Below are 22,112 nucleotides of genomic sequence, written 5' to 3'. Positions count from 1 at the left end.
ATTCCAAGAATGCACCTATATATGGAATTCAGATATATCTTAAGTAGCTTAATATGAAATCAATCTTAAGTCACCACTCAAAACACGGAGATGACCTATTTCACTGACTTGACAGTAAGGCAGCATTTTATGTAAAGGGGAGAAAGAAGCTTGTGCATCATTCAAAACAATCCAGAATTTAAGTTGTGTAAGTAGTTATTATGAGTAACATAGGCCTGGAAAATTAGAGGTATATAAGGGAAGATGAATAGAGAAAACTATCAAATTTATGCATTTAGTAAAAGTCTCAAAGCAATATAAATACATCACTAGATCTAAGATGATGGTGGAGTAGACAAGATGGGCATGGCATAATTGATTTTTCTGGATAGGTATGTTGTAGAGAAAGATGCATCAGATATTATTCATGACCACCATATCCTTTTGCTCTGATATGTGATTCCTAAGCTATTTCCATTGGTCCAAGGGAAACAATCAAAAAGTAATTGAGCATCTTGTATTATTAAACAGAGATTTCTATCGACCTTTGCATTCTGAACCCAAAAAATATGAAGACATGCCTTTCAACCTGACCTATATCAAGGTACAGATATGAGACACCACTGAAAAAGGCTGCCATCTCTTTTTCCCTCTCTCTCTATCCCATACGTTTCTTAATTACACACCAGGAGTATGAAAGCTTAAGTACTTTAAACAGAAGAAATTTTCTACAACTCATATATTATAGTGATAATGTGTAATAATAACTCCAACTTCTACTAACTAATTGGATATTTACTGTGAAGAAGATCAATTCATATGAGCAAAACAGAAGCTATGAAATGGATATTGAAATAAAGAGTTACACAAAAGTAAAGGAATTTTAAATTAACTTATATTAAAATATTGTTAAAACTAAGGCATGCCTCATTGTACATTCTTGGTATTTGATGAGGACATTTAATCAATTGTTATCTAAAATCCATTTTATACTCTACTGTACACCAACGTGTTTTTTTTTTTTAATTGCCAATACATAAGTAGAGCTTAAAACTATGAAAATGCCAGAATATCAATAGGATTTCTTCTAACTTTGACTCTGGTTAACCTGAGCATTAATAGACTTTGAATTGATATTAAATTAGCAAAGATAATTTATTTAAACTAACTTCAAATTTACCTTAACCCCATAATCCTTTTAAAGAAAAAATGTGCTATTGGGTTTCTTGAATTAAGAAGATTTATGAAAAAATATGTTTACGACTTGAAAACAAAGTCTAATCATAACACAGAAGTTATGTTTATCTACCTGTTCCCTACTTTGGTAATGAGCAAAAAGAAAAGAAAACTATATCTACATCTTTCTTGTTTAATTGATGATTAAGATTTCTAATCCAGCTTCCAAGATCCAGACATCAGACTGCCATTTCCAGCTACAGATGGAGAGTAGGCAAGCCTTTCTAAGATATAGAGGCAGACATAGAATTCGGTTAGAAGTTAGTTGAAGAGAAGCCAGAAGTTTAAGGCCTGCCTGAAAATAACCAAAGTCAAAGAATGTCTGAATTTAAACCTCACTCACAAAAACTGTGATGAGGAATGAATAAATATAAAAGTTTACAAATGCAAGTTGGAACTAAGTTTATCTTATGGTACAGGGAGAGGAGTCAAGGGAAAGTGCCATCTCTATGGTATGCCATGAAGAACCCCAAAGACACAAGTCTATGGGCATGTTATTCACATTTTTAAAAAAATATAAGTTTCCAGTTCTAGATTCTTGAGGAATTGTCACACTGTCTTCCACAATGGTTGAACTAATTTACACTACCATTTGACCCAGCAATCACATTACTGGGTATATACCCAAAGGATTATAAATCATTCTACTCTAAAGACACATGCACATGTATGTTTATTGCAGCACTATTCAAAATAGCAAAGACTTGGAGCCAAACCAAATGCCCATCAATATTAGACTGGTTAAAGAAAATGTGGCACATACACACCATGAAATACTATGCAGCTATAAAAAAGAATGAGTTCACGTCCTTTACAGGGACATAGATAAAGCTGGAAACCATTATTCTCAGCAAGCTAACACAGGAACAGAAAACCAAACACCACACGCTCTCACTCATAATTGGGAGTTGAACAATGAGAACATATGGGCACAGGGAGGGGAACATCACACGCTGGGGCCTGCTAGTGGGGGCGGGGGTCAAGGGAGGGATAGCATTAGGAGATTAGGAGAAACACCTAATGTAGATAAGGGCTTGATGGGTGCAGCAAACCACCATGGCACATGTATACCTACGTAACAAAACTGAACGTTCTGCACATGTATCCCAGAACTTAAAGTATAATAATAAAAAAGATCAATGCAGAAAAAACTCAAAAAAATATGTTTCTTCATCTTTTAAGTAAAAGCGAGTAATAGATAGCTCATGAAAATAAAACGTCTGTAAAAATTAAGTGAAATAATAAATATATAACATGTTGCTGTGACTACTATTTAAGTGGTCAATAAATAAGGATTATTAATAGAAGAACTATCTCTTGTAACTCCTGTCTAGAAGATGTAACATCTACGTTATTTCAGATAATATTTGCATAGGAATCAATTGACTTTCAGCTGAGAACTAGAAAACTATCAGAAGCAGCTGGAGTAGGAAAATGAAAAGTTTGAAAATCAAAATTGATGGAGTCCTGCACGAGAACAACAACAACAAACTGGAAACGTTGTCTAGGATAGGCCCTTGTTGACACTGAATGAAGCGCTACTTAGTAATTATCCAGAGTTAAAACATGTGAACTTGATTTTGTCACTTTTCTGTAATGTCAATGTCTACAAATAGCAAGTATTTTAAAACACAACCCAGACCGTCTATATCTTGGCAGAAATGCTAAAATAAATACTCAGCAGATTTAATAAGAACTTACTGTATGCTTTAAATTTTGATTTCCTAATTCTTCCCTTTGTAATTTATTCTTGGGAGACACAGTTATTTGCTATACTAATGGATCAATAAAGAAAATATCATTCAGTTAAGCACATGCACATAAAACAGAGAATTACAGAATTTCTGATAGAGTTCTGAGGTCTATAGAAAAGCCTTTGTTTCATTTGAGAATTTACAGATTTTTTGAAAACAGCACTGAGATTAAATATGTGAAAAGGTTCTACTATAGTGTTTGGGACATTGTTACAAAAATATACACATGAAACCTATTCATTTTTATTACATATTAAATATTTTTAAACACCTTTTACATGTAACACTGCTGGCGTATATAGGAAATTATAGGAGAGTTATAGTTTCTCTAGAGACACAATTTTTTTCCTATTTATGCAGTTTTTGAATTATTCTCACAAGCCCAAATTAAGCAGTTGGTCTTCATTTTCCCTATTTACAATTTATTGATTTATCTTATACAGGAAATAAAAGAAAATGTCAAATTAAGATACGTAGAGTTTAAAACTATGGAAATATCATTTAAATATGGCACTGCAAGAATAATAGATCAAAGAGTTTGTCACATTTCTATCTCAGAAGGCTTTCAGTGAGGTAAGTTTAGACATAAGAGTATGATTCTATTATAAGAAACTAGAATGTAACTCCATAGACAGCAAGACCCTACACCTTGCTATAGTTATAGCTGTTACTCAAGCCTACTGTTAACCTTCAACATTCTGAACAAAGAAAACTATAATAGATTATAACCTGACTTCACATATATTCATAGAACTAGCCATGAATAAAGACATTGCCTAATCCAATTTAATCTTCAGAGTCATATAAATTAAGGTAGATTTATTTTTCAGTATTTGATAGTCTAGCTATATCCTTAGGTTTCCAGCCCATGTACATGTTTACAACACTTTTAACCTAGTATTTCTAATAATATATTTGAACAATCAGGATGTTAAAATGATACTGTCAAATATTTGCATTAACCAAATGAAATTTAGCTCCGTGGGCAATTATATCCTAATTGACATTCTAATATGTGTAATTAGAATGTTAAAGACATACTTTCTATGGAATATCACACGCAAAATAATACATTTAGGTACATTTTAGCACCTCACAAAACAATGTATTCATATATTTAAATTTATTTCTCTATTGCTTATTTTTTTAAGTAACTAAATGTGAAAAAAAATGCATAATGAAAGTCCATTTCACAGTAACCCAAGCGCCCACCTTATAATGCTCCTGATTTCTAACCTCATTAAAATTTAATAAATATCATTTGAAAACTCAAATACTGTGTGCTTGGGGGCAAGGTCTTTTACATTCGTGCTGTGAGAATACTGCCTGCTTTTCCCTTTCCTGAAGCACTTGGCTTTCCAAAGCTGTAAGTAACAGGGTGGAAACAACAAACTCCCCAGAGGATGGTCAAGGATCATACTTTATTAGATAGCACATATGGAAACTGTGGCCTGTTTTTCAGTATTTTGAAAGTGTTTTTGCTTTCTCAAGTAAAAGCATGCTTTCTCATGCTTACCAGGTAGATGTTTTATATCATGAATGAGACCAACCTTATGGACTAAAACTGTTCAAGGCTTTGTTATTGCATTGTTCTAGAGGTTAAAGTGATGAAAAAAAAAATCTATATCTAAAGTACCAAAATGTGTTAGAGATATTTCTGGAGTGTGGGTAAAGAAAGCAGAGGGAGGAGATAAATTAGATAACCAACTACAAGTCATAACTTTTCTTTATTTTCATGTTTTATCCTGCACCCACCACCATAACTGGATAATATTTTTTGTATTTTTAGTAGAGATGAGGTTTTGCCATGTTGGGCAGGCTGGTCTTGAACTCCTGACCTCAGGTGATCTGCCTGCCTCAGCCTCCCAAAGTGCTGGGATTACAGGCGTGAGCTACCATGCCTGGCCACAAACTTGATTTTTATGCTGTCCAGAACCAGGGGAATACTATTACATTTCATATCCTCCCTAATCCCGATTAGAATGCAAGCATTTTCAAAACAGGGAATTTTGACTCTTTGGTTAACACATGTAGCCACAATTCTAAGAACAGTGCTTGGCACATAGCAAATGCTTGATAAATACTTACTGAATGGACAAGTACATTTTTCATCACATTTTCCAGAGTTGAATATTTTCTCTCTGTCAAAACAGTAAGTGTGAAGAAGACATAATATGAGTGAAATGTTGGGATACAATTTCTGAACATAGGCATAGACTATACTTCCAAACCCAGAGAGGTTCTTCTAAAAACACATAACTTTAATCACAGAGAGGATCAGGTACAAATGTGACTTAATATAAATATATCATCATACTAAAAGAAAAAAATTTGATTTGTTAGAAGGCTTAAAACACTTAGTCAAAATAGAATCACAACTCACTGTGAAATAATAGTCATTTACTTCACCAGAGGGACAATCAAAATATTTCAAAGGCAAATGCAGAAAGTTGCATGGATATTAAACACACACACACACACACACACACACACTCCTGAAGTACAGAAATTATCTTGATAAAAACATACAAATTTTATTTTTTAGGCCTACACCAAAAGGTAAAGCAACAACAACAAAAAGCCCTCCTGCACTGATTGCTGCTTCTTATGGGAAGCCCATTTTGACAATCTGAAAGTCAAACCTGATGAAAAGATACTTGAATTCAATCAAATATTAGAAAATTATATTCCCAAAGTTATGCGTGTACTTCATATAATGGAAGAAATAAACAAGAAGATTAGTACCTTGAGCATGGCAATGCATAGCTTTCAGGAAATAAAAAAGTAGAACATGTGAAATTTTCTGGTTACATTGAGCACTTCAGATACATCAAGAAAAACAGAGTGTAGAATCAAGTAATACCGGAGGGAAGCATTGCTCTCCTAGGCCTTCAAGACAAACATTTTTAGTGTTGGGCTTCAATAGCTGAGTCAGAAGGAAAAAAAAAAAACCTGCAGAAGCTGTAGAGATAATGCTCTGAAGATCAGAGAACAGTGACTTTTGAAAAATATTTCTTAACTTACTAATGTTCAATGTATGCATGCTGAAGAGGGTAAAGCTAGCAAAGAGTATGACCTGGCAAATCAAGGTATAAAATTCTATGGTGTGAAAACTGAGAATGGCAAAATTGATTTACCTTTCTTTGCCAAAGTTTAAGTAGCACAGAATAACCTAAAGTGATTGAAGATTTGTAAATAAATGCACTTTATTAATTATTGCTGTCTTTCCTTTCCAATTCAGCAGCTAATGCATGTGTTGAAGAAAATACATACACACATATGTGTGTTTGTAAGTAAAAGTAAGAGAGGGAAGAAATAAATCAGATAACAATCCAGTAGTCACACATTTTCTTTGTTTTCATGTCTTATCCGAAACAAAAATTTGGTTTTTATGCTGTCCAGAACCAGGGGAATACTACTGTATTTCATGTTTCTCCAATTAGAATGCAATCATTTTCAGGGTGGGGGATTTTGATTATTTGGTTTACATATGTGCCCACAATTCTAAGAATAGTGTATACACGTATACACACATATTACACACACGCACACATACACACACACACACACACACATATATATATATATATATATATATATATAAATTTTTTCTTCTCTAGCTCCCTTATGGAATTCAATGCCTGGAGTCCTTAAAGAGTTTCAACTATTTATGCCACTGAATATTCCCCTTCAATTTCATGAAATGCTTAAGCTAACTGCTCAATAATATTAGAAATTGATATACGTCTAAGCTAGAACTGTCTTAACTATATTAACTTTACATCACAGCCTCATAAGAACACTGAACAAAGTCAAGCCAAGTGCGTGGTGTGAGTTTTCTGGAAAATTTTCAATGTGGGGGTGAGAGGGGTGTGAGAATTTAAATGGGTTCCCAGAGTAAAAATACATGTCAGCAGGAGGAAACCACAAGTGGAAAAGGATGGAGCTGATGTTGAGAGGAATGTGTCAGAGATGTTATAATTGGACTCAAGCAGAACGCCCATGCTGGGGACAATGGGATCCGTTTGCAAGCAAGCATGCATTACCAATGAATGCCTTCTCTCTCCCTTGCTTGAATTATGATCGTTTCACAAGACTCTTTTTGACATTCTCATCTTAGTGATTTTACCTAAGCCAGTTACTTCAACATTATCCTTTTCATAGCTTCCCAAATTATTATTTAGTGGTTTTGAGTTACACAGACATGGATCTAAATCTTTCTTTAAAATACTCTTTTTAAAAATTTGTATTTATTTGTGAGTACCTAGAAGGTACTCAAAAATAATTAAAAACATATATATGTGTGTTTAAATAATTAAAAACATATATATTTATATATTTATGGGTTACATAAAATATTTTGATACAGGCATGTAATGCATAATAATCACATAACAATAACAGGTGTATTCATCACCTCAGGTACTTATCCTTTGGTTACAAAAAATCCAATTATATTCATTTAGTTATTTTTAAATGAACAATTAAATTATATTTGACTATATTCTCCCTGTTGTGCTAGCAAATAGTAGGTCTTATTCATTCTTTCTAACTAACTTTTGTACCCATTAACCATCCTTGCTTTCTCCCCACCCCCATCTCTACTACCTTTCTCAACCTCTGGTAACCATCCTTCTACTCTTTATCTCCATGAGTTCAATTATTTTAATTTTTAGCTTCCAGAAATAAGTGAGAACATGTGACATATGTCTTTCTGTGTCTGACCTATTTCACTACAGTAACCTCCAGCTAATCCAAATTTTTGCAAATAACAAGGTATCATTTTTCATTATAGCTAAATTGTGCTCCATTGTGCACAGGTACCACATTTTCTTTGTCCATTCATCTGTTGATGGACACGTGGGTTGCTTCCAATTCCTTGCTATTGTGAATAGTGCTGCAACAAACATGGGAGTGCAGATAGCTCTTTGATAAACTGATTTCCTTTTCTCTGGGTATATACATAGGAGTGGTATAGTGAGACCATATTTAGCTCTATTTTTAGTATTTTGAGGAACCTACAAACTGTTCTCCATAGTGGTTGTACTAATTAACATTCCCACCAACAGTGTATGAGGTTTCCCTTTTCTCCACATCCTTGCTACCATTTGTTATTGCCTGACTTTTAGATTTAAGCCATTCTATCTGTGGCAAGAGGGTGTCTCATTGTAGTTTTAATCTGTGTTTTTCTGATGACCAAGGATGTTGAACACCTTTTCATATACCTACTGGTCATTTGTATGTCTTGCTTTGAGAAATGTCTATTCAAATATTTTGCCCATTTGTTTTATAAGATTTTTAGTTTTTTTCTATATAATTGTTTGAGCTCCTTATATATTTTGGTTATTAATCCTTTGTCAGATGGGTAGTTGGCAAATATTTCCTCCCATTCTGTGGGTGGCCTCTTTACTTTGTTGAGTATTTCCCTTGCTCTGTGATACGGTTTTGCTGTGTACCCACCCAAATCTCATCTTGAATTGTAGCTCCCATAATCCCATGTCATGAGAGGGACCCGGTGTGAAGTAATTGAATCATGAGGCCAGGTTTTTCTCTGTGCTGTTCTCATGATAGTGAATAAGTCTCATGAGATCTGATGGTTTTATAAAGGCAGTTCTTCTGCACACACTCTATTGCCTGCTGCCGTGTAAGATGTACCATTGCTCCTCATTTACTTTCTGCCATAATTGTGAGGTCTCCGCAGCCATGTGGAATTGTGTATCAATTAAGCCACTTTCCTTTATAAATTACCCAGTCTTGGGTATGTCGTTATTAGTAGAATGAGAACAGACTAATACACTGTGCAAAGGCTTTTCAACTTAATGTGATCCTATTTGTTCATTTTTTGCTTTGATTGCCTGTGTTTAGGGGGTATTACTCAATAAATCTTTGCCTAGTCCAATGTCCTGGAGAGTTTCCCCTATGTTTTCTTCTATTAGTTTCATAGTTTTAGATCACAGACTTAATTATTTAATATAAATAATTAAATTTTATATAATATAATATAAATAATATAAATAAATAAATATAATATAATAAATAAAATAAAATAAAATAATTTTATTTTTGTGTATGGCGAGAGATAGGTGTCGGCTTTCATTCTTTTGCATATGCATATCCAGTTTTCCCAGCAACCTTTATTGACCATACCCTCCTTTCCCCAATGTATGTTGTCAATGCCTTTGTCAAAAATGAGTTCACTGTAGGTGTGTGGGTTTATCTACAGGTTCTCTATTCTGTTCCACTAACATATGTGTCTATTTCTATGCCAGTACCATACCATTTTGGTTACTATAGCTCTTTATTATAATTTAAAGGCTAGTAATATGATTCCTCCAGTTTTGTTCTTTTTGCTCAGGACAGCTTTGGCTATTCTTGGTTTTTAGTGGTTCAATATAAATTTTAAGATTGTATCTTCTATTTCTGTGAAGAATGTCATTGATATTTTGACAGGAATTGCATTGAATTTGTCGATTGCTTGAGGTAGCATGGACATTTTAACAATATTGATTCTTCCAATCCATGAACATGAAATATCTTTCCATTTTTGTGTCCTCTTCTATTTCTTGCATCAATGTTTTATAGTTTTCACTATAGAGATCTTTGACTTTTTGGTTATTTCCTAGGTATTTAATTTAATTTGTAGCTATTATAAATAGGATAACTTTCTTGCTTTCTATTTCAGATTGTTTTCTGTTGTCAAATACAAGTGCTACTGATTTTTGTATGTTGATGTTATATCCTGCAACTTTACTGAATTTGTTTATTAGTTCTAATAGTTTTTTGGTGGAACCTTTAGGTTTTTCCAAATATAAGATCATATCATCTGCAAATAAGGATAATTTGACTTTTTGCTTTCCAATTCAGATGCCCTTTATTTCTTTCTCTTGCCTGGTTGCTCTAGCTAGGACTTCCAGTACTATGTTGAACAACAGTGGTGAAAGTAATCATACTTATTTTGTTCCTGAATTTATAGGAAATATTTTAAGTTTTTCTGTATTCAGAATAATACTAGCTTTGTGATCTAATACTTGGAGGCGGAGCAAGATGGCCGAATAGGAGCAGCTCCAGTCTCCAACTCCCAGCGCGAGCGACACAGAAGACCGGTGATTTCTGCATTTTCAACTGAGGTACTGGGTTCATCTCACTGGGGAGTGCCGGACGATCGGAGCTGGTCAGCTGCTGCAGCCCGACCAGCGAGAGCTGAAGCAGGGCGAGGCATCGCCTCACCTGGGAAGCGCAAGGGGGAAGGGAGTCCCTTTTCCTAGCCAGGGGAACTGAGACACACAACACCTGGAAAATCGGGTAACTCCCACCCCAATACTGCGCTTTAGGAAACAGGCACACCAGGAGATCATATCCCACACCTGGCCGGGAGGGTCCCACACCCACGGAGCCTCCCTCGTTGCTAGCGCAGCAGTCTGTGATCTACCGGCAAGGCAGCAGCGAGGCTGGGGGAGGGGCGCCCGCCATTGCTGAGGCTTAAGTAGGTAAACAAAGCTGCTGGGAAGCTCTGAACTGGGTGGAGCTCACAGCAGCTCAAGGAAACCTGCCTGTCTCTGTAGACTCCACCTCTGGGGACAGGGCACAGTAAACTAAGACACACAGACACCTCTGCACAGACGCAAACGACTCTGTCTGACAGCTTTGAAGAGAGCAGGGGATCTCCCAACACGGAGGTTGAGATCTGAGAAGGGACAGACTCCCTGCTCAAGTGGGTCCCTGACCCCTGAGTAGCCTAACTGGGAGACATCCCCCACTAGGGGCAGTCTGACACCCCACACCTCACAGGGTGGAGTACACCCCTGAGAGGAAGCTTCCAAAGCAAGAATCAGACAGGTACACTCGCTGTTCAGAAATATTCTATCTTCTGCAGCCTCTGCTGCTGATACCCAGGCAAACAGGGTCTGGAGTGGACCTCAAGCAATCTCCAACAGACCTACAGCTGAGGGTCCTGACTGTTAGAAGGAAAACTATCAAACAGGAAGGACACCTACACCAAAACCCCATCAGTACATCACCATCATCAAAGACCAGAGGCAGATAAAACCACAAAGATGGGGAAAAAGCAGGGCAGAAAAGCTGGAAATTCCAAAAATAAGAGCGCATCTCCCCCGGCAAAGGAGCGCAGCTCATCGCCAGCAACGGATCAAAGCTGGACGGAGAATGACTTTGATGAGATGAGAGAAGAAGGCTTCAGTCCATCAAATTTCTCAGAGCTAAAGGAGGAATTACGTACCCAGCGCAAAGAAACTAAAAATCTTGAAAAAAAAGTGGAAGAATTGATGGCTAGAGTAATTAATGCAGAGAAGGTCCTAAACGAAATGAAAGAGATGAAAACCATGACACGAGAAATACGTGACAAATGCACAAGCTTCAGTAACCGACTCGATCAACTGGAAGAAAGAGTATCAGCGATTGAGGATCAAATGAATGAAATGAAGCGAGAAGAGAAACCAAAAGAAAAAAGAAGAAAAAGAAATGAACAAAGCCTGCAAGAAGTATGGGATTATGTAAAAAGACCAAATCTACGTCTGATTGGGGTGCCTGAAAGTGAGGGGGAAAATGGAACCAAGTTGGAAAACACTCTTCAGGATATCATCCAGGAGAACTTCCCCAACCTAGTAGGGCAGGCCAACATTCAAATCCAGGAAATACAGAGAACGCCACAAAGATACTCCTCGAGAAGAGCAACTCCAAGACACATAATTGCCAGATTCACCAAAGTTGAAATGAAGGAAAAAATCTTAAGGGCAGCCAGAGAGAAAGGTCGGGTTACCCACAAAGGGAAGCCCATCAGACTAACAGCAGATCTCTCAGCAGAAACTCTACAAGCCAGAAGAGAGTGGGGGCCAATATTCAACATTCTTAAAGAAAAGAATTTTAATCCCAGAATTTCATATCCAGCCAAACTAAGTTTCATAAGTGAAGGAGAAATAAAATCCTTTACAGATAAGCAAATGCTTAGAGATTTTGTCACCACTAGGCCTGCCTTACAAGAGATCCTGAAGGAAGCACTAAACATGGAAAGGAACAACCGGTACCAGCCATTGCAAAAACATGCCAAAATGTAAAGACCATTGAGGCTAGGAAGAAACTGCATCAACTAATGAGCAAAATAACCAGTTAATATCATAATGGCAGGATCAAGTTCACACATAACAATATTAACCTTAAATGTAAATGGACTAAATGCTCCAATTAAAAGACACAGACTGGCAAACTGGATAAAGAGTCAAGACCCATCAGTCTGCTGTATTCAGGAGACCCATCTCACACGCAGAGACATACATAGGCTCAAAATAAAGGGATGGAGGAAGATTTACCAAGCAAATGGAGAACAAAAAAAAGCGGGGGTTGCAATACTAGTCTCTGATAAAACAGACTTTAAACCATCAAAGATCAAAAGAGACAAAGAAGGCCATTACATAATGGTAAAGGGATCAATTCAACAGGAAGAGCTAACTATCCTAAATATATATGCACCCAATACAGGAGCACCCAGATTCATAAAGCAAGTCCTTAGAGACTTACAAAGAGACTTAGACTCCCATACAATAATAATGGGAGACTTCAACACTCCACTGTCAACATTAGACAGATCAACGAGACAGAAAGTTAACAAGGATATCCAGGAATTAAACTCATCTCTGCAGCAAGCAGACCTAATAGACATCTATAGAACTCTCCACCCCAAATCAACAGAATATACATTCTTCTCAGCACCACATCATACTTACTCCAAAATTGACCACGTAATTGGAAGTAAAGCACTCCTCAGCAAATGTACAAGAACAGAAATTATAACAAACTGTCTCTCAGACCACAGTGCAATCAAACTAGAACTCAGGACTAAGAAACTCACTCAAAACCGCTCAACTACATGGAAACTGAACAACCTGCTCCTGAATGACTACTGGGTACATAACGAAATGAAGGCAGAAATAAAGATGTTCTTTGAAACCAATGAGAACAAAGATACAACATACCAGAATCTCTGGGACACATTTAAAGCAGTGTGTAGAGGGAAATTTATAGCACTAAATGCCCACAAGAGAAAGCAGGAAAGATGTAAAATTGACACTCTAACATCGCAATTAAAAGAACTAGAGAAGCAAGAGCAAACACATTCGAAAGCTAGCAGAAGGCTAGAAATAACTAAGATCAGAGCAGAACTGAAGGAGATAGAGGCACAAAAAACCCTCCAAAAAATCAATGAATCCAGGAGTTGGTTTTTTGAAAAGATCAACAAAATTGACAGACCACTAGCCAGACTAATAAAGAAGAAAAGAGAGAAGAATCAAATCGACGCAATTAAAAATGATAAAGGGGATATCACCACCGACCCCACAGAAATACAAACTACCATCAGAGAATACTATAAACACCTCTACGCAAATAAACTGGAAAATCTAGAAGAAATGGATAATTTCCTGGACACTTACACTCTTCCAAGACTAAACCAGGAAGAAGTTGAATCCCTGAATAGACCAATAGCAGGCTCTGAAATTGAGGCAACAATTAATAGCCTACCAACCAAAAAAAGTCCAGGACCAGATGGATTCACAGCTGAATTCTACCAGAGGTACAAAGAGGAGTTGGTACCATTCCTTCTGAAACTATTCCAATCAATAGAAAAAGAGGGAATCCTCCCTAACTCATTTTATGAGGCCAACATCATCCTGATACCAAAGCCTGGCAGAGACACAACAAAAAAAGAGAATTTTAGACCAATATCCCTGATGAACATCGATGCAAAAATCCTCAATAAAATACTGGCAAACCGGATTCAGCAACACATCAAAAAGCTTATCCACCATGATCAAGTGGGCTTCATCCCTGGGATGCAAGGCTGGTTCAACATTCGCAAATCAATAAACATAATCCAGCATATAAACAGAACCAAAGACAAGAACCACATGATTATCTCAATTGATGCAGAAAAGGCTTTTGACAAAATTCAACAGCCCTTCATGCTAAAAACGCTCAATAAATTCGGTATTGATGGAACGTACCTCAAAATAATAAGAGCTATTTATGACAAACCCACAGCCAATATCATACTGAATGGGCAAAAACTGGAAAAATTCCCTTTGAAAACTGGCACAAGACAGGGATGCCCTCTCTCACCACTCCTATTCAACATAGTGTTGGAAGTTCTGGCTAGGGCAATCAGGCAAGAGAAAGAAATCAAGGGTATTCAGATAGGAAAAGAAGAAGTCAAATTGTCCCTCTTTGCAGATGACATGATTGTATATTTAGAAAACCCCATCGTCTCAGCCCAAAATCTCCTTAAGCTGATAAGCAACTTCAGCAAAGTCTCAGGATACAAAATTAATGTGCAAAAATCACAAGCATTCTTATACACCAGTAACAGACAAACAGAGAGCCAAATCAGGAATGAACTTCCATTCACAATTGCTTCAAAGAGAATCAAATACCTAGGAATCCAACTTACAAGGGATGTAAAGGACCTCTTCAAGGAGAACTACAAACCACTGCTCAGTGAAATCAAAGAGGACACAAACAAATGGAAGAACATACCATGCTCATGGATAGGAAGAATCAATATTGTGAAAATGGCCATACTGCCCAAGGTAATTTATAGATTCAATGCCATCCCCATCAAGCTACCAATGAGTTTCTTCACAGAATTGGAAAAAACTGCTTTAAAGTTCATATGGAACCAAAAAAGAGCCCGCATCTCCAAGACAATCCTAAGTCAAAAGAACAAAGCTGGAGGCATCACGCTACCTGACTTCAAACTCTACTACAAGGCTACAGTAACCAAAACAGCATGGTATTGGTACCAAAACAGAGATATAGACCAATGGAACAGAACAGAGTCCTCAGAAATAATACCACACATCTACAGCCATTTGATCTTTGACAAACCTGAGAGAAACAAGAAATGGGGAAAGGATTCCCTATTTAATAAATGGTGCTGGGAAAATTGGCTAGCCATAAGTAGAAAGCTGAAACTGGATCCTTTCCTTACTCCTTATACGAAAATTAATTCAAGATGGATTAGAGACTTAAATGTTAGACCTAATACCATAAAAATCCTAGAGGAAAACCTAGGTAGTACCATTCAGGACATAGGCATGGGCAAAGATTTCATGTCTAAAACACCAAAAGCAACGGCAGCAAAAGCCAAAATTGACAAATGGGATCTCATTAAACTAAAGAGCTTCTGCACAGCAAAAGACACTACCATCAGAGTGAACAGGCAACCTACAGAATGGGAGAACATTTTTGCAATCTACTCATCTGACAAAGGGCTAATATCCAGAACCTACAAAGAACTCAAACAAATTTACAAGAAAAAAACAAACAACCCCATCAAAAAGTGGGCAAAGGACATGAACAGACATTTCTCAAAAGAAGACATTCATACAGCCAACAGACACATGAAAAAATGCTCATCATCACTGGCCATCAGAGAAATGCAAATCAAAACCACAATGAGATACCATCTCACACCAGTTAGAATGGCAATCATTAAAAAGTCAGGAAACAACAGGTGCTGGAGAGGATGTGGAGAAATAGGAACACTTTTACACTGTTGGTGGGATTGTAAACTAGTTCAACCATTATGGAAAACAGTATGGCGATTCCTCAAGGATCTAGAACTAGATGTACCATATGACCCAGCCATCCCATTACTGGGTATATACCCAAAGGATTATAAATTATGCTGCTATAAAGACACATGCACACGTATGTTTATTGCAGCACTATTCACAATAGCAAAGACTTGGAATCAACCCAAATGTCCATCAGTGACAGATTGGATTAAGAAAATGTGGCACATATACACCATGGAATACTATGCAGCCATCAAAAAGGATGAGTTTGAGTCCTTTGTAGGGACTTGGATGCAGCTGGAATCCATCATTCTTAGCAAACTATCACAAGAACAGAAAACCAAACACCGCATGTTCTCACTCATAGGTGGGAACTGAACAATGAGATCACTCGGACTCAGGAAGGGGAACATCACACACCGGGGCCTATCATGGGGAGGGGGGAGGGGGGAGGGATTGCATTGGGAGTTATACCTGATGTAAATGACGAGTTGATGGGTGCAGCACAGCAACATGGCACAAGTATACATATGTAACAAACCTGCACGTTATGCACATGTACCCTACAACTTAAAGTATAATAATAATAAATAAATTAAAAAAAAAAAAAAAAATACTAGCTTTGTGTCGGTTGTATGCGGCTTTTACTATGTTGAGGTACATTCCTTCAATACTCAGTATTCTTTGATTTTAGTTATAAAGGTACATTGAATTTTATCAAAGGCATTTTTCCAGCATTAATGGAAATGATCATATGATTTGTCTCATTCTGTTGATATGATATATCACATTACTTGATTTGCAGATACTAATATACCCTTGCATCCCTGAGATAAATCCCAATTGGGGATGATAAACAATCTTTTTAATGTATTGTTGAATTTGTTTTGCTAGTATTTTGTTGAAAATTTTTATATCATTTTTCTTCTGTGGTATTGGCCTATATAGTTAGTTAGCTTTTTTTTTTTTTTTGTAATTGGTATGTCTTTGTGTGTTTTTGGTATTAGTATGAGAATACTGGACTCATAGAATATGTTTGGAAGTGTTCCATCTTCCACTATTTTTCAGAATAGTTGGAGTAGGATTGGCATTATTTTTTCTTTAAATATTTGGTAGAATTCATCAGTGAAGTCACTGGGTCCAAGGCTTTTCTTTAGTGGAAGACATTTTTTTTTTTTTTTTTTTTTTTTTTGAGACGGAGTCTTACGCTGTTGCCCAGGCTGGAGTGCAGTGGCGCGATCTCGGCTCACTGCAAGCTCCGCCTCCCGGGTTCCCGCCATTCTCCTGCCTCAGCCTCCTGAGTAGCTGGGACTACAGGCGCCCGCCACCGCGCCCGGCTAATTTTTTTTTTTTTTTTGTATTTTTAGTAGAGACGGGGTTTCACTGTGGTCTCGATCTCCTGACCTTGTGATCCGCCCGCCTCGGCCTCCCAAAGTGCTGGGATTACAGGCTTGAGCCACCGCGCCCGGCCTAGTGGAAGACATTTTATTATGGCTGTTACTTGTCTTGTTACTTGTCTTTACTTGTTACTTGTCTTTACTTATTATTGGTCTATTCAGATTTAATGTTTCTTTATGGTTGAATCTTGTAGGGTTATATATTTCTAGGAATTTGTCTATTTCTAGGTTTTTCAATTTATTGGCATATAGTTGCTCACAGTAGCCTCTAGTGATCCTTTGAACTTCTGCATTATCAGTTGTAATGTCTCCTTTTTTCCCCAGTTTTATTTAATCTGTATCTTCTCTCTCTCCCTTTCATTTCTTGGTCTGGCAAAAGGTTTGTCAATTTTGTTTAACTGTTTAAAAAACAACTTTTTGTTTCATTGATCTTTTGTGCTGTTTTCTTCATTTCAATTTCATTTATTTCTGCTCTGATCTTTATCATTTATTTCTTCTACTAATTTTGGGTTGGGATGCCCTTACTTTTCTAGTTAAGACATAATTAGATTATTTATTTGAAATTATTGTCAATTTTGATGTAGGCACTTACAGCTATAAACTTTCCTCTGAGTACCACTTTTGCTGAATGCCATAGGTTTGATATGTTGTGTTTTCTGTTATCATTTGTTTTAAGAAATTTTTCAACTTGCCTCTTAATTTCTTCATTGATCCACTGGTCATTCATGAGCATATGGTTTAAATTACCTGTACCTGTATAGTTGAAAAAATTCCTCTTGTTATTAATTTCTAGCTTTATTCCATTTTGGTCAGAGAAGATGCTTGATAATATTTTATTTTTTGAATACTTTAAAACTTGCTTTGTGACCTAACATATGTTCTGTTGTTGAGAATGATCCACTTACTGAGGAAAAGACTGTATATTCTGCAGCCATTGGATGAAATGTTCTATAAGTACCTATTAAGTCTATTTGGTCTATTGTGCAGATTAAGTTTGATATTTCTTCATTGATGATCTGTCTGGAATATCTGTTCAATGCTGAAAGTGGGGTGTAAAGTCACCAGCTATGATTGTATTGGGGTCTATCACTCTTTAGTTCTAATAATATTTGCTTTCTATACTAATATCTGGTGCTCCAGGATTGAGTGCATACATATTTACAATCATTATATCCTCTTGCTAAATTGACCTCTTTATCATTATGTAATGGTGTTCTTTGCAGCTTCTTATGGTATTTGGTTTGAAATCATTTTGTCTGATATAAGTAGAGCTACTCCTGCTCTTTCTTGATTTCCATTGGCATGAAATATATTTTTTCTATCCTTTTGTTTTCAGTTTATATGTATCTTTATAAGTGAAGTGTGTTTCTTGCAGGCAAGAGATAATTGGGTCTTGTGTCTTCATCCATTGAACCACTCTATGTCTTTTGATTAGAAAATTTAGTCCATTTACATCCAATGTTATAATTGATGGGTAGGTACTTACTCTTGCCCTTTTGTTATTTTTTTCTGCTTATTTTGTGGATTTCTCTTCCTGCTTTCCTTTCTTCCTGTCTTCACTTTAGTGAAGGTGATTTTTCTCTGTGGTATGTTTTAATTTCTTGCTTTATATTTTTTGTGTACCTGTTGTATGTTTTTTGTTGTTGTTGTTTTTAATTTGAGGTTACCATGAGGCTTGCAAATACTATATTGTAACCCATGTTTTTAAACTGGTAACAAATTAACACTAATATACATTTAAAAAAACCACACAAAATAACACTAAAACCTACAGTGCAACTTCATCCTTCCACTTTTAAACTTTTTTGTTTTTTCTCTTTATATCTTCTTGTACTGTCTTGAAAAGTTGTTGCAGCTGTTAGTTTTAATTGGTTCATTATTTACTCTTTCTAGTTACAATAAGCATAGTTTACACACCACAATTATAATGTTATAATATTCTATGTTTCTCTGTGTGCTTACCATTACCAGTGAGTTTGGAACCTTCAGATTATTTCTCCTTGTTCATTAACATCCTTTGCTTTCAGATTGAAAAATCCCTAGCATTTCTTGTAGGACATCTCTAGTGGTGATGAAATCCCTCAGCTTTAGTCTGTCTGGAAACATCTTCATTTTTCCTGCATTCTTGAAGGATATTTTTGTTGGATCTACATTCTGGGGTAAAATTGTCCTTCCCCACATTTATGGCACTTTAAATAAGTCACACCCCTCTACCATGGCCTGTACGGTTTCTACCGAAAAGTCTGCTGCCAGATGTATTGGAGTTCCGTTGTATGTTATTTATTTTTTCTCACGCTGCTTTTCAGATCCTTTATCCTTGAGCTTTGGGAGTTTAATTATTAAATATTAAATAGTGTTTTGAGGTAGTTTTATTTGGGTTAAATCTGCTTGGTGTTCTATAGCCTTCTCATACTTGAACGTTGATATCTTTTCCTAGGTTTGAGAAGTACTCTGTTATTATACCTTTGAATAAACTATCTACTCCATCTCTTTCTCTTCCTCCTATTTAAGTCGAATAACTCTTAGATTTGCCCTTTTCAGGATATCTTCTGGATCTTATTGGTATGCTTCATTTTTTTATTATTTTTTCTTTTGTCTCTTCTCATTGTGTATTTTCAAATAGCCTGTGTTCAAGCTCACTAATTCTTTCTTTTCCCTGATCAATTCTGCTATTAAAAAACTCTGATGCATTCTTGAATATGTCAATTACATTTTCAACTCTAGAATTTCTGCTTGATTTTTCCTATTTTGATCCATTTGATAAATTTGTCTGATAGAATTCTGAATTTCTTCTCTGTGTTATCTTGAATTTTTTTGAATTTCTTCAACACAGCTCTTTTGATTTCTATGACTGTAAGGTCACATATCTCTGTTTCTGTAGGATCAGCCCTTCGTGTCTTAGTGTGTTTGGTGAGGTCATGGTTTCCTTGATGATCTATATGCCTGTAGATGCCCATCGGTGTCTGGGCATTTAAGAATTGGGTATTTATTGTAGCCTTCACAGTCTGGGATTTTTTGTGCCTGTCTTTCTTGGAAGGATTTCCAAGTATTTGAAGGGACCTGGGCCCCAGGTCTAGTAACACTGGTTTTTTTTTTTTTTTTTTTTTTTTTTTTTTTTTTCAGATTCATAGAGGTACCCCCTTGGTGGTCTTGGGTAAGATCTGAAAGAATTCTGTAGATTACTAGACAGAGACTCTTGTTCTTTTCCCATACTTTCCCCTAAACAAACAGAGTCCCTCTCCTTGTGCTGATCCACCTGGACCTGAGTGTGTGGTGATGCAAGCACCATATAGCCACCACCACTGGAGTTGCACTGGGTCAGACCTAAAGCCACAGCAGCGGGTATTGCCCAGTGCCCACTGCAACCACTACCTGGCTACCACCTATGTTCATTCAAGGCCCTAGTGCTCTATAATCAACAAGTGGCAAAGGCAGCCAGTTCTGTGTTCTTTCCTTCAGGGTGATGTGTTCCCCTGGCCCTGTGCAAGTTCAGAGATTCTGTCTGGGTGACAGAGATTGGAGTCAAATACCTTAAAATTTTATCTGATGTTTTATTCTAAGCTGGAATGAACACCACAATACAAAGTCCTTCTCACTCTTCCCTCTCCTTTCCACAATAGCACAAGTGGCACCAACAGCACCCTCCCACGGTGTGTTCTGCCAGACCACCGCTGATGTTCATTTTAACCCCAAGAGCTCTTAAGTCTGCTTGCCGTGAATGCTGCCAGACCTGGGACTCCAAATTCAGGAAAGTGGGCTTTACTACTTTACCAGAGCAGTTTTCAGAAATGTTGTCTAAGAGCGTGGGCCTGGATTCAAAGACTCCAAGAGACTGCTTATTGCTACCCCACTGTGGTCAACCTTGCATCTAAGGTGCAAAATAAAGTCACCTTTATTTTAACGTCTGCTTTTTGTAATCAGAGAGAGTCTTTCACCACAGTCAGTACAGCCAGGAGTTTGCTGGGCCACATCTGAAGTTAGCATGTCTCAGATCCCAAGGCCCACAGTGTACTACCTGGGTATTGCTGATAGTTATTTGGTGCCCAAGGGCTCTTCACTCAGCAAGTGATGAATCTTCCCAGGACTGAGTCCTTTCCTTAAAGGCTGCAGGTTTGCCTTTGGCCTGGATGTGTCCAGAAATGTCATCTGGGAGTTGGTGGCCAGAAAGGAGGGCTCATGATTCTGACTGGTGCCCTATTGTACTGCGGCTGAGCTGGTATCTAAGATGCAAGTTCTTATTACTCTTCTCTCCCTGTCCCCAAGTGGAAGGAAGGTGTCTTTTTTAGAGCTATGCACTGGGCAGCCTGAGGTTGGGAAGGGGTAGCACAAGTGCTCCCTTAGTTCCCCTGGCTAGATTCTCAGTTGGTCACATGTCCACCTGGTTCATTGGCTCTGAGCTCAGTTCAGCTCTTGTACTCACCTAGGAGTTTCAGTGCTTGTTGCCCAGACTGCCTTTCAAGTTTATTTAGGACCCAAGAGCACTTTAGCCTGTGGCAAGTGCTTGCTGGAACTAAGTTCTGATCTCCAGAATGAGAAATTTCTCCTCTGACTCGAGCTGGTTTACGTACTCCCTCTGTGGGTTGGCAGCAGGTGAGTTCAACCCAGTTTTGCTTTCTGCTGTGATAGGGCACTGCTGAGTTCAATGCAATATCTCACACTTGCCACACTCTCTCAAGTGCACAGATTCTCTCTCTGTGCTGTGCAACTACTGCCAGGTGATGGGGAAGGGGTGGTGTTGGTGATTCAAGCCTGTCTACTACGCTCCTTGGTGCCTCTTTCAGTGATACGACATTAAAGTCAGATATTGTTAGTGCTCACCTGATTTTTCATCTTATGAATGTGGTTTTTGTGGGTAGGTAGCTGTCAAATTGGTTTACTTGCTGGGGTGACAAGTAGAGGCTTCTATTTGGCCACCTTGCTCTCACGCTCAGGTGTGAATCTTGACATATCAAATTACTAAAAAGGAAATGTTGCAAGTTGATAAAACTCTTTTATTTACACAATGGGTATAATATTGGTCTTAAGATATTAAGTTTATTGTAAGGATTAAATAGCAAAAAACATTTTAAAGTGCTTAACAAAATATCAGCCCTAGCAAGACTCAGTAAATGTTGTAAATTTTAATGATTATTCATTCCTGTGCACATTTAATCTTATATTTT

General features: G+C 37.1%; 1 long non-coding RNA gene across 3 annotated transcripts in view; it reads right to left on the bottom strand.

The window, feature by feature from the left end:
* LOC135964805 (uncharacterized) overlaps positions 1 to 22,112 on the bottom strand; it is a 568,134-nt gene that overhangs the window by 299,716 nt on the left and 246,306 nt on the right. For 2 of the 3 annotated variants that reach the window (XR_010577459.2, XR_010577458.2), the window contains exon 2: positions 5,058 to 5,110. The exons of the other annotated variant lie outside the window; for it this stretch is intronic. This is a non-coding gene — a long non-coding RNA (uncharacterized lncRNA). The remainder of the gene's footprint in view (positions 1 to 5,057; positions 5,111 to 22,112) is intronic. 3 annotated transcript variants of the gene reach the window in all.

Source organism: Macaca fascicularis, chromosome 8 (genome assembly GCF_037993035.2).
Source record: "Macaca fascicularis isolate 582-1 chromosome 8, T2T-MFA8v1.1".
Taxonomy (NCBI): Eukaryota; Metazoa; Chordata; class Mammalia; order Primates; family Cercopithecidae; genus Macaca; species Macaca fascicularis.
Note: the sequence above shows the minus strand (reverse complement) of the source record. Positions and strands in the feature narration are given on the sequence as shown.